Source organism: Eptesicus fuscus, chromosome 8 (assembly GCF_027574615.1).
Source record: "Eptesicus fuscus isolate TK198812 chromosome 8, DD_ASM_mEF_20220401, whole genome shotgun sequence".
Classification (NCBI taxonomy): Eukaryota; Metazoa; Chordata; class Mammalia; order Chiroptera; family Vespertilionidae; genus Eptesicus; species Eptesicus fuscus.
In genome coordinates, this window is record NC_072480.1 from 1,379,656 (window position 1) to 1,394,186 (window position 14,531).

Consider the following 14,531-nt stretch of genomic DNA (forward strand, 5'->3'; position numbering starts at 1 on the left):
GGGTGTTGTACTTTGTCAAATGCCTTTTCTGCATCAATTGATATGATTGTAATTTTTGTCTCTCAGTTTGTTTATGTTATGTATCACATTTATTGATTTGCAGATATTGTACCAGCCTTGCATTCCTGGAATAAATTCCACTTGGTCATGGTCTATGATCTTTCTAATGCAATGCTGAATCCAGTTTGCTAGAATTTTATTGAGAATTTTAGCAGCTATGTTCATCAGGGATATGGTCAATAAATCTCTTTCTTTGTGGTGTCTCTATCTGGTTTTGGAATTAGGATAATGCTGGCTTCATGAAAGAGTTTGGAAGTGATACTTCCTCTTGAATTTTTTGAAAATGTCTGAGAAGGATTGGTTTTAGTTCTTCTCTGAATGTTCGGTAAAACTCCCCTGTGAATCCATCTGGTCCAGGGCTTTTGTTTGCTGGAAGCTTTTTGATTACTGTTTCAATTTCGTCAGTAGTTATCAGCCTATTCAGGTTTTTTGAATCTTCCTGATTGAGTTTTGGAATCTTGTATTTCTCTAGGAATGTGTCCATTTCATCAAGGTTGTCCAGTTTGTTGGAGTAGAGTTGCTAATAGTATTTTTTTCACAATCATTTGTTTATCTGTGGGGTCAGTTTTTACTTCACCTCTTTCATTTCTGATTTTGGTGTGTTTTTTTGGGGGGGTCCTCTCTCTTTGTTTCTTGGTGAGCTTGGCTAGAGGTTCATCAATCTTGTTTATCCTTTCAAAGAACCAGCTTTTGGTTTAATTGATCTTTTGTATTTTTTTTTTGTGTCTATGTCATTTACTTCTGCTCTGATCTTTATTATCTCCTTCCTAGTGGTTTCTGTGGGCTTTTCTTGTTACCTTCTTTCTAATTCTTTAAGTTGAAGAGTTATATAATTTACTAGAGGCCTGGTGCACGAAATTCATGCATGGGGGGGGGGATGTTCCTCAGCCAAGCCTGCACCCTCTCCAATCTGGGACCCCTTACGGGATTTCCAACTGCCCATTTAGGCCCGATCCCACCGGGATACCATCTAAACGGGTGGTTGGACATCCCTCTCTCAATCCAAGCTGATGGCTCCCAACTGCTCGCCTGCCTCTGCCTGATTGCACCTAAGCGCTTCTGCCTGCCAGCCTAATCACACCATAACCACTCCCCTGCCAGCCTGATTGACGCCTAACTGCTCCCCAGCCAGCCCGATTACTCCTAACTGCCCTCCCCTGCCAACCTGGTCACCCCAAACTGTCCTCCCCTGCCAGTCTGGTAGCCCCTAACTGTCCTGTCAGGTCCAGCCTGACAGGTTGAACCGGGCTGAGGTAGGGAGGTGGGATTTGAGAAAAGAAAGAAAGATAGGACATGGGGAATCGGGAGGACTACAGGTCTTCGAGAGTCTGTAGCACCGTTTATTAACTCTGTAATGCCTTTTATACACAAATACTGAATAGGAGGTCTGTGAAGAGAAATGTACTCTTTGTTCCTCTTAATCTCTAAGGGAGAGATAGAGTAGAAGGACAAATTCTTGGTACAGTAAATCTCAGTAAATAATTAGACTTCTTGGCAAGCCATAAAAGGTTGCTCTCATTCTACTGATAACTGCCATCCAAACAAGCCTGGGAGAACTGTGTGGGTAAGGGTCCTAGCCTTGCTAGTCTCTTCAGGTGCAAGGACCATGTCAGCTTACACTCTGGCACCAACATATCCCCCTTTTTGTTTTTTAGGCTACTACTAATAAAAGTAAAATTTAAATATTAATAATAAAGCTCTAATATTAAAACAATTGTAAACAATGCCAATGCAAAACTAAATTATATACATGTTATTATTTTCAAAACATGAATGTCAAGAGCAAAACTCTGGCTATTAAATAATAACAAAACAATAAGAAAGAAATCAAAACTATGGACATATTAACATTTTTAGATACTAAATGAAAGAAAGTCTCTTGTGCTGCTGGTGTATATTTACTTAGAGTCCTTTGTCTTGGCTGTGCAAGACTTTGCAGAAGACTTGCAGTTAACAGATGCTAGCATGATCAGGAACATGGTTGAAGAAGTAGCTTCAACTTCTTGCTTTTCCACAATCTGCTGTACTTCAGTCGTTAACTTCTTTAGATGACTCTGTGTTGGCACCTTAGTCTCTTGTGTAGCTTTCAGTTTTCTTCTTCCTCTGCTTTGCTGTCATTAGGGTAGTACTTAGTCCTTTCGAGTGAAGGGATATAGGATCTTCTCTGAGTCCATTGTGGTGACTCACATAATGCTCCGGCACCTGAATTGGCTGCATTGCTCCTTCTGGAAAGATATAAAACACAACCTCTTCCCCACATTATTACTGAATCTGATAAAACTATTTTCTGGTTTATGCTTCCTTCCACATAGCTGACTCAGTGGAGGCTATTGTACAGGAAGCCTGATGCCTTTAACCTGCTGTACAATCCTCTGTATCACAACTCAAAAAATTGTTAAAGTCTAAAAGCATGACTGAGCTTCTCTTGAGGAGACACATAACAACTGTCTCCCCCTTTTTGTTTTTTAGTAAATGATTTTAAGAGTATGATTGGTTATTTCTATAATTGAGTGATATTTATTTTGCTAGATTCGATTAAGTTTAAGTCCTTAGGGATTTACCCCTAAAGTTGGTACAGGAAGGTGTATAATTTATAGAGGATATAGCTTCTAATAAAATATGGAAATTGTCATTCTTAAATAACATTTAAAGGCTGAAAATTAAATGAAAAGTTTCTTTGAATTAGTGTGCCCTATAGTAGCTGTTTTAATAATTTTTGCTATACTTACCACATAAGTACTATTACTATAGGTTGATGGGCTCCGTAGTAAAATCTGTTAAGGTATAAATAAGAGCTTGTATTTATACTGAAATATAAGGGGATTGAAGGACCTTTGTTTTCTGCTGTAGTAGATCTAGCCTTTCTAGAACTGGATTTATCTGTAAAAATGGTTAGTGCTTGAGGTATAATATTTCTTTTAATGTGGTAGTTAATACTATTTCCTGTGTTAGAAATAAAGTAAGTCCTTAAGCCAGGGGTCCTGGTAGAATATAAAATATTAAATATTTTGACTTCTATGTAGAAGGGTGTGTACACATGATTTGGAAGTACACATACCGACCTTCCTTGCCCTTGGTCCTGGGCAATCTGTAGTAATGTATAGCTGCTGACTGCTATTATGGTAAAGTGTCTTTACTATTTTTATTTCTGGACTATTTTACCTTTGTTCTTGTGGGCCACTGCCCACTCTGTGGCTGGAACAGTTCTATCATGTCCTCTCTGGGATCCGTTGTTGTAGAAATCTACATGGGCTTTTCTGGAAATATATAAACACATTCTCGACCAAAGGTTAATAAAGAAATCTTTTCTATAAATTAGAGTTGGGATCCTTTTGATTTTTGTCTAAAATGATTTTCCTTTGTCTTATTTTGATACTATAAGATTTTATGGGTGTCTTGTTATCAATATTATAAATGAAAAATTAATTTTTGAGTAAAAATTTTAAAGAAATTAAGGTTTGATATAATTTACTTATAGAATATTTCTTTTAAGATATTCTTCTATTAATCTCTTTTTTGTATTATGAGGTTATTGTAAAAACTTTTTAATGTAGTCTTGATAATCTTTTATTTTTAATTATTGTATAGAAATATGATTGCTTTGGATTTATTGTATGTTAAGTAATTTTACTATGAGATGAAGTATTAATAAAGTTTTGTTAATACTTTAGGAACAGTTTTTTGTCTAGTACAATTACGTTTTTATGAATACTTACTTATTTTAATTAGCTAATTTAAATTAATATGAAATAAATTTATTTAATCTGAAGCTTAATTTATTTATTAACTTTACTTGTCCTAGATTATGAACAATAAATGACATTAAGTTTCTGCTATTAATCTTTAATTTTATATAAAACTTATTAGAGAGGAAAAATATAAATTATTTACCTTAGTTTAAAAGGCTAAATATATAGGCTTTTAATTATAATTCCTATAATATTTGAAAGAAACCTCTTTATTTTTATTTAAGAATCTTTGTCTTTCTTTTTTATAATACGTAACCTGTATGGCTGTAGTTTGAAGGTTAAGCCTATAGGCAACTAGCTAGCTATATTATAAATACTTTTATAGTAAGGCTGACTACTAATTTACTTTTAAATTTAATATTTTAATAACAATAATCTTAGTTTGCCCTGGAAATATTAATGGAAAGAAATATTTGTATCCCTGAGAAAGCCCTGAGCATTCCTGGTGTTAGGCTGGATTTACATATAGGGCAGCTATTGCCAGCCAAGTCTCTGTTGCCTGGGTCCTGATCTGAGCTGGGCCAAGTCTCTGTATGTTGCCTGGGTCCCGATCTGAGCCGGGCGTGGGAAGTGCGAAGCAGCCATGGGCAGGAGACCTCCCTCAGAAGGGGCTAGAGTTCAGGCCCCTGTAATGTTGGGGGGGGTGAGGTTCTGTGCCCCACCTCTGTTGACCCCCAAGTTCTCTCCTGATGGCCCCTCTGCGACTGTGCCTATCTTAGGTTGTTCCTTCCCTGAGGAATCTTACCCATCTCTGGCTAACCAGCCATCCTCCGGGGCCAAGCAGGGTGATGTGAGGTTCAGTTCTGACTCTTTGGTAGCCTATGCCCCTATGGCCTCCACGCCCAGCACCTGCCTTGGGATCCCCTTGCCTGCTGGCGGGGCCCCAGCACTGATCACATATCTTGGGGAACCCAGGTTTCTTCTCTAGAGAGGGCCCAGCTCATGCTATTGGGCGAGAGACAGATCTATGGTACCAGCCACCATGAGGCTTTAACCTCAGTATGAATAGAGAGCTCAGGCAACAGCTGAGGGAGAGCACCTCTTGGCAAAAAGGGCAAGAGGGGCCAATATAGAATGCTCAAGTGCCTTCCCAGGGGGCCCTCCACACAGTGGAAGGGATTAAATGCTTTTATGTCCTTTTAAATTGCTGCTAAATATTCAAAGAATTAGTTTGTAAGTTTATTTGGGATAAATGTACAATATGCTGTTGTAAAATATTAAAAATGATAATGATATTGTAGAATAATATTATGTAAGGATATTCTTTGTTCTAGGTATGGTAACTTAATTTTAAACTGGCTGTTAATTTCTTTTTGTATAGACAAGGCCTTAGTAACTTTCTTAGAATACTTAATTAAATTGCTTACAAAGATATTGGCTTTTCTTTAAGCTGAAAACCTTGATTATAATTTAATAAGATAATTTATTTAAGTAATTAAAGTAGGTATCTTTATTTAAAATAAATTTATGTCTGATTTTATAAGCCGTAAATGTTGCCCCACCTCTAGCTTAATGCAGGTGGCTATATAAAGTTAGATAGTAAATGGTGGCTTCTAATCTGTTTCTAGATTTTATTTGGATTTAATTATTAAAAGATTGGTTTCTTATGTAACTTAATTTATATGAGATCTTGATTATATTTTAAAGGACTAATTTATAAAGTAACTTAAGTAGGTATCTTTAATTAAAAAGTAAAAAAAAACTTATTTAGTAAAATTTTTAGGTTTGATACTTTATTGGTCTGATCTAAAAGTATGGCTTTTGTCTTTTTAGAAATTCTACTGCTGTTGAAAAATTTGGCTATATTTAAGAAATATATTGTTTCTGCCCTTCTTACAGGTGAAAACCTTTATAACATTTAATATATATGTATATAAGTAAAATGTATTAATTTTTATTTGATAAAACTTTCCATGTGATCTCAAGTATCAATCGGTTTAATTTTAAAACAATCTCTTTTAAGAGAGAACAGACTTTAGAACATTTCAGGGCCCAATGAAATGTTTAAAAGTCACTCTCAGTCTTGAAATAACTTGGAAAGATTAAACACATATATATGCATATATTTATATATATGCTTTAAAAATTATATACCTAATTATCTTAAAGAATATTAATTATATTTAAACTGGATTATAGAATTAATCCTCTTTTTAAAATCAGACTAATAACTAATATATTTTGAATTCCTAATTATCAGAGAAAATATAACATTTTATTTTCTTAAAAATAAGTTCTTATACTTTAGGTATATGATTACTATAACTATATAATTTCTCCCAATTCAATTTGTACTTTAAACTTTTAGAGCTTGTAAGTTAAACATTTTTAGTAGTTCTTAAATTTATAACACTTTATATTTCTAAAAGAAATACAAGACATAATTAATAGCTTTAATTATGTCCTCTAGATTTTTCTCATGAGGCAAATTTAAACTTTACTTTTTATTTGCCAGTGACTCTGGAAAGCTAGGTTTGGTTTATTTGAATGTAAATTACTGTATACTTTAAAATGGCTACTGGCAGGAGACTGACCTGTCTGCTGGGGGAAAAGCAAGCAGCCTTCTTCCTCTATTAGTAAAGGGCATAGCAAGTTATCTGGGCTACTTAGATCTTTATAATCAATACATTATTTATCTATATTTTAACAATTTCTTTGAGATTCTAGAGTCAATTATAATTATTTTAAAGCATTACTTTGGATAAATTCTATGACAGAGACAAATTTACTTATTTTCTTGAAGACCTTAAAAGTTAACTTTTTAACACCCTTTATTAGTATTTTAAAAACTACTCTTTATTATGGAAATGTGAATCTTGTTGCTGGAACCAGTTTGAATTTCTTTCAAGAAGACTTTTTTGCCATTTTTCTTAGGAAAAAGAACCAGTTCTGGGTTTTTTATTTCTGTAGCCCTTGTAAAGAGTTAAGACTAGTTTAAGACCTATCTAATATCCGAAATTGGACTGTGTGCACATTTTGCCTTATACCAGCTTTCTCTTTACACGTGTACAGATATCCCAGACGCATTTCTAAATTTTTAAAACTTTTTTATGGTGAGAAAGAAAACTTTTAATTTGTATACTGGGGGAGTGGGCGTCCATATTGGATCGTCACGTGTCCCTCTCTTCCCCCATATCCTGCTTACTTCAGGGGAAGCATTAGCAACAGATCTGGCAGAATTTCTTTTCATGCTTAAAAGATAGACAGATCTCAAATTTTTTCTTTCTTTTATGCTTTCTGAAGTAATAACTCACACCCAGTTTGGCCAAGATTTGCATTTCCCTGCTAGTTCTCTTATAATTTTTAAACAAGGTATTAAGTAATCTTATTGCAAGTAATCTTATTGTGGGAGAACAGATAGCCCTGCCCTCTTCTGCCACTCCTGAATCTCTCCGCACCAGAGGTGGCTTCAGCAGTGGAGTTTCACTTATTATAGATTTTAAATTCCATAGACACACTAAGATTCTAATTTGAACAAGTAACAACATTATTCTGTGATCACATAGACTTCAACATTTGCCTCTAAAGGGCATTTTCTCTAAACTCTACTTGTCCCATGCTTTACTCCCGACTATCAATAAATTGCTCCTCCCTTACCTTATCGAGTGCACTCTTTATCTGGAGGAGATCCTCACCGTCTGCTTCCCAAGTCCTCAGGTCCCCGTTCGGGTGCCAATTTGTCAGGTTGAACCGGGCTGAGGTAGGGAGTTGAGATTTGAGAAAAGAAAGAAAGACAGGACATGGGGAATCGGGAGGACTACAGGTCTTCGAGAGTCTGTAGCACTGTTTATTAACTCTGTAATGCCTTTTATACACAAATACTGAATAGGAGGTCTGTGAAGAGAAATGTACTCTTTGTTCCTCTTAATCTCTAAGGGAGAGATAGAGTAGAAGGACAAATTCTCGGTACAGTAAATCTCAGTAAATAATTACAGACTTCTTGGCAAGCCATAAAGGTTGCTCTCATTCTACTGATAACTGCCATCCAAACAAGACTGGGAGAACTGTGTGGGTAAGGGTCCCAGCCTTGCTAGTCTCTTCAGGTGCAAGGACCGTGTCAGCTTACACCTGGCACCAACACTGTCCTCCCCTGCAGGCCTGGTTGCCCACAACTGCCCTCCCCTGCAGGCTTGGGTCCCCTCCCCCCAACTGTCCTCCCTTGCAGGCCTGGTCCCCCACCCCAAATTGCCCTCCCCTGCAGGCCTAACTGGCCTCCTTGCTGGCCTGCTCACCCACAACTGCTCTCCCCTGCAGGCCTGGTCCCTCCCAACTACCCTTTCCTGCAGGCTTGGTCCCCCCCAACTGCTCTCCCTTGCAGGCCTGGTACCTCCCAACAGCCCTCCCCTGCAGGCTTGGTCCCCCAAACTCCCCTCCCCTGGAGGCCTGAGTCTCCACCAACTGCCCTCCTCTGCTGGCCTGGTCACCCCTAACTGCCAATAACTGCCCTCCCAATCATGCCATCTTGTTGTAGTGGCCATCTTGTGTCCACATCGGGGGAACCACCTTTGACCACATGGGGGCGGCGATCTTGTGTCTTGGAGTGACTGTCAATTTGCATATTACTCTTTTATTAAATAGGGTTACCTTTTTTTCTTTTCTTTTTCTTTTTTTAGGTCAACCTGTAAGGCTATGACCTTCCCTCTCAGGACTGCTTTCATTGTGTCCCATGGATTTTGGTTTGTTGTGTTTTCATTGTCATTTGTTTACAGGATGCTTTTAATTTCTTCTTTGATCTCTTTGGTAACCCAATCATTGTTTAATAGCATGCTATTTAGCCTCCAAGTGTTTGATTTTTTACATTGTTTTTATTGTAGTTGATTTCTAGTTTTATGACATTGTTGTCTGAGAAGATGCCTGTTATGATATGTATTTGCTTGAATTTGAAGAGACTTTGCCTGTGTCCCAATATATGGTCTATCTTTGAAAATGTTCCATGTGCACTGGAGAAGAATGTATATTCTGTAGCTTTGAGGTGAAATGTTCTAAAGATGTCAATTAAGTTTATCTGATCTAGTGAGTCAGTTAGGATTGCTGTTTCTTTGCTGATTTTTTGTTTAGAGGATTTATCCAGTGGTGTCAGTGGTGTACTAAAGTCCCATACTATGACTGTATTGCTATCAATTTCTCCCTTGATATCTTCCAGAAGTTTTTTAATGTATTTGAGTGCTCCTTTATTGGGTGCATATATGTTTACAAGAGTTATACCTTCTTGTTGAATTGCTCCCTTTAGTATTATGTAGTGGCCTTCCTTATCTCTTGTTATGGCCTTTACTTTGAGGTCTATTTTATCAGATATAAATATTGCAACCCCAGCTTTTTTCTCATTTCCATTTGCCTGAAAAATGTATTTCCATTTCTTCTCTCTCAGTCTGTGTGAATCCTTTGTTTTGAGGTGGGTCTCTTGCAAGACAGCAAATATGTGGGTCATGTTTTGTTATCCATTCACCTACCCTATGTCTTTTGTTTGGTGCATTTAATCCTTTAACGTTTAATGATATTATTGATAAGTACTTGTTGTTGTCATATTTATCCTTAATATTTGTGTTTCTTCTTGCCTTTCTCTTTCTTCTTTTTACAATAGTCCCTTTAGCATTTCTTGCATTGCTGGCTTGGTAATGATAAACTCTCTTAGCCCTTTTTTGTCTGTGAAGCTCCTGATTCCACCTTCAATTTTGAATGATAGCCTTGTTGGGTATAGTATTCTTGGGTTCAGTCCCTTGCTTTGCATCACTTTGTATATGTCATTCCATTCCCTTCTGGCCTGGAGTGTTTCTGTTGAGAAATCCATTGATATTCCAATAGGAGATCCCTTGTAGGTAACTTTCTGTCTCTGGCAGCCTTTAAGATTCTTACTTTGTCTTTGGTGTTTGCCAATTAATTATGATGTGTCTTGGTGTTGGTCTTTTGGGGTTCATCTTGTTTGGGACTCTATGTACTTCTTGGACTTGAATAATTTTTTTCTTGCCAATATCAGAGAAGTTTTCTGTCATTATTTCTTTGTATAGGTTTTGTATTCCTTGCTTCTCTTCCTTTCCTTCTGGTACCCCTATTATGTGAATGTTGTTTCATTTTGTGTTGTCCCAAAGCTCTCTTAAGCTCTCCTATTGCTTTTTAAGTCTTCTTTCCAATTGCTGCTCTGTTTGTGTGTTTTTTCCTACCTTGTCTTCTAATTCACTTATGCGGTCCTTAGCCTCTTCTAGTCTATTGTTTAAGCCTTCCATTGTGTTCTTTATTGCAGCTGTGTTGTTCTTCATCTCCTCTTGGTTCCTTTTCATGTTGGTGGCATTCTCATTCAGCTCCTTATAATTCTCATTGAATTGTGTGTATTTGTATTGAATTGTGTGTATTTGTCATCCAGCTGTTTGAGCATCCTTATAATCATTACTCTGAATTCTTTCTCTGATATGTTGCTAGCCTCAATTTCATTTAACTCCCTTTCTGGTGATTCCTCTTTTTCTTTCCTTTTGGGATTGCTTTTTTGTCTTCTCATGTTTTGCTGTAATGTTTTAATTGTAGATCCGATTGCTTTGCTACCCAGGTTCTTTTGGGGATGGTGCTACTGGTGTGATCTCTCAGGTCTCCTGGGCTTGTTAATCTAGTGTAGCTCCCTACTTGAGCTATTTGGGTTCTCTTGATGTAGGCCTGTGAGCTGGAAAGGCACAATTGCAGTGCCTAGAAGTCATCAGCCATGGAGGGGGGTGTCCCAATTTTTGCTGTCTTGCATCCTTGATTGAAATCACATGTGCTCAGTGGGTACTCACAGTGGCCTGCAGGGACTGTCTGTTGGGGTAATGGGGCCCAGGGAGCTCGTGCTCTGGAAAGGTGTGACTGTGGTGTCCAGAGTTCTGTATTTGTGGAGTGGACAGACTCAGCTTTTGCTGTTGCACCTGTAGTGGATAGTCGCATGCTCCCAGTGGTGGCTCACAGGGGCACCTGTGGTGCGTTTGCCAGCAAGGCACACTGAAGTACTCTGAAGGGCCCTAGCTCTTAACCCTTTGCACTCGCTTGCTTTTTTCTTGATTCCTTTCTTCTACTTGGGATTTAATTTTTTAAATACCCCAGATTTTACAAAGCATGGCAGTAGAATAAAAAACTGGAGTTTCTTTTCATACAAACTTATTTATTTGGATTTTTTATATTTCAAATTATTGATACATTCAATAACCATCACACTCGACATCCGAGTGCAAAAGGTTAAGCTGCATAATTGAGGCATCTGTGGGCAGGTATCCAGGATGAGTGAATTCAGAATTTCTACTGCTGTGGGGAAGTGGGTCCCTGTTTGTCCAAGATCGCACCCAGCGAGAGCTCACAGAGGCTCCCACAAGTGCCCTGTGGATAGATGGGCTCAGGGTGCCTGCCTGTTGGAAATGTGCAACTGTGGAGGTGTGTTTGCTGGTGTAGAGCTTTGACACACTCTGAGGGTCCCTGAAACTGAGGTTGAGCAACTGGAGTGACTGTGGGAAGTTACTCAGGAAGAGGGAATTCAGAATTTCTACTGCAGGGCAGCCCGCCCTTGTCTGTGCAGAATCACACCCAGCAGAGTCTCACAGCTGCTCTCCAGAGCGCACTGAAATAGGTGGGCTCAGGGGGCCTGCTCATTGGAAGTGCTCAACTTTGGTGTTGTGTTTGCCGGTGCAGCGCTCTGATGCACTCTGAAGGGCCCTGACGCTAAAGTTGCTCAGCTGGGGTTTCTGTGGACAGTTATTCAGGAAGAGGGAATTCAGAATTTCTACTGCTCGGGGGGAGTGCGTTCCTGTTTGTCCAATATTGCACCCAGCGAGAGCTCACAGTGGCTCCCATGAGCGCCCTGTGGATAGATGGGCTCAGGGTGCTTGCCCTTGGAAATGCACCACTATGGATGTCTGTTTGCCTGCACAGAGCTCTGACGCACTCTGAGGGGCCCTAGCACTGAAGTTGTACAGCTGGGGTGTCCCTGGGAAGTTATTCAGGAAGAGGGAGTTCAGAATTTCTACTGCGGGGCAGCGTGCCCTTTTCTGTACAAAATCACATCCAGTGGGGGCTCCCAGTGGCTCCCAAGCACTGCCTGTGGAGTGGTGTGCTCTGGATGCCTGTGTGCTGGAAACATGCAAATGTGGTGTACAGAGTCCTGCCGCTGGAGATGGGGGAAGTTGCACATACTGCTGCTGGAGCTGTGCACATTTGGAGGTGGAGGTCTCAGGGTCCGTGGGTCTACAGGTGGGGCAGCAGGATTTTGGCTGGAGTGGCTGCTGGGTCAGAGGCAGTTCTAAGGCCTGTCTGGTTGGTGGTGCTGATGAGTTCCTAGAAAAGGCCATTGTCCCCTTCACGATGGTGTGGGCTTCGTGCCTGAGTCCTGCAGTCTGGGGAGTGCTCTTAGCGGTGGAAGTCTCTCCCTGTCCAAGAGAGCCTGGTCTGCCAGCTCCTGCTGGGATTTAACTGTCCCTCACTCACTCACACACTCACCACACACATCCACACACTCTCCTTTCATCCCCTCATTCACTCATTTCCTCTCCCTCATCTCCTTCCTGCTAGCCGCCATCTTCCTCCATCCATATTATATTGGAATGTCCCAATTTTTGCTGCCTTGTGCCCTTGTTTGTTTTTTACAAACCCAGCGGTGGCTCACAGAGGCACTGGGGAGCTGTTTGCTAGGGTGGCACACTCAGCGTGGCCTTCGTGTTGAAGCCGCATGACCAAGGTGTCTTTGAGCAGGCAGCCAGAAGGGAAGGGGGAGGTCTGAATGTCTATTGCCAGGTCTGTGCACCCTTGTTTGGATGCGAGTGCACCCAGCAAGAGCTCACAGAGGCACCCAAGTGAGGCACCGGGCTTAGGAGGCCTGTGCGCTGGAAAGGCATTACTGTGGTGTCCGGTGGTCAGCAGCTGTGGATGGGGAAGACTCAGTTTTTGCTGCTGGGTCCTTGTGCCCTTGGTTGAATTCATGCATGCCCAGTGGTGCCTCACAGAGGTACCCCAGGTTCATTTGCTAGGGTGGTGCACTCAGAGAGAAACTTGCGCTGATGCAGTGTGACTTAGGTGTCTGTGGGCAGGCAGCCGGCGGGGAGGGGAAGTCTGAATTTCTACTGCCAGGGGTCTTGTGCCTTGGTTGGGTTCACACACACCCAGTGGTGGTGCACTCACGCACTCAGAGGGGCCTTGGCACTGAAGCCGTGTGACCCAGGTGTCTGTGGGCAGGTATCCAAGAAAGGGGAATTCAGAATTTCTACTGCAGGGGCAGTGAGCCCTCCTACAATCCCATTTGATAGGAGCATGCCCAGCAGCGGCACCCAAAAGTGGCCTGTGGGGTGATGGGCTCAAGAGGCTTATGTACTTGAAAAGTGCTACTGTGGCTCTGGTAAAGTGTGACTGGGGTGTCCATAGTTTGGCTGCTGGGGAGGGAGGCAGTTGCACTTAGTGCTGCAGAAGTATGCACCTTTGGAGGTGGAGGTCCTAGGGTTTGCAGGTCTGCAGGTGGGGCAGCAGGATTTTGGATCGAGTGGATGCAGGGTCACAGGCAGTGTCTAAGGTCTGTCTGGGTTGTGGTGTTGATGAGCTTATAGAAGAGGCCGCTCTCCCCTTCAAGATGGTGTGGGCTCTGTGTCCAAGTCCCACAGCCCAGGGAGTGCCCGCAGGGGTGGTAGGTGCTTCCTGTCCAGGAGAACCTGGTCTGCCAGCCCCTGCTACTCCTGCCAGATTTAACTGTCCCTCACACACACACCAGACACTCTCCTTTCACCCCCTCACTCACACCCTCTCCCTCACCTCTGTCTTCTACAATCCCATTTTCTGTCTCTTATATGATTTTGGAGGCTGATGGCTGCCCACCAGTCACTTAAACTTGGCTGCCGTCTAAAAAGTGGGCATCTCTCTCTCTCTCTCTCTCTCTCTCTCTCTCTCTCTCTCTCTCTTTCTTTCTTTCTCTTTCACTGCTCCATTCTGGATGTATTTTCCAGGGCCAAAACCAAATGAGGCATGGGTCAGTCAAGTAAAGGTCACTAGGGCAACTGCCACTACAAAAAAAAAGTCTCCCATGGAAGGATAAACTGGTGCCAGGTTGGGTTAGAGCATTAGGCTTCCGCCAGTCACAAGTCAAAGCCTGGCCATCGACTAAATGAGTGCTTGGGTCCCTGCCCAGCTCTGAGAAGTTTAAAGAGGCAACCCCACACTAGCACTGCCCCCCGCCCTGGTCTGGGACTCTCATATGTTCTTACATGAGTGAGAAGCACAACGGGAGTGCTGGAGGAGACTCTCCATAGCATGAAGACCACCTCATAGGGTTTTAACAACACATGTAATTAAATTCTGACCCATATAGGGGATGCATACCAGAGTTGGTCACCCAGAATTTCAAGTCCTCACAGCTGTCTTAGTTCCAGGAGAGAAACTGAGACACGGTTCCAAAAAAACACACAAAACAAAACAAAACAAAACAAAACAAAACAAAGAACACCACACACACACACACACACACACACACACACACAAACAAACAAACAAAACAAAAAACACAAAAACAGCAACAACCCCAGCACATTTCTGACCCACTACATATGTCCACTCCCCTGCCCCAGATCCCATGCAGGTTTTAATTGGAGAATCTTCTTCCTTCTTCTTCTGCTCTTTCTCTCAATCAGGTCAAATAGTAGCCAGTAAGATTGCTGCCTCCTCAGTCCAGGTCCCACTAAGCTTAAATTCCCCAGTCTCCATTTGTGCAGGCCTTTATAGTAAGAGTACTGGGGA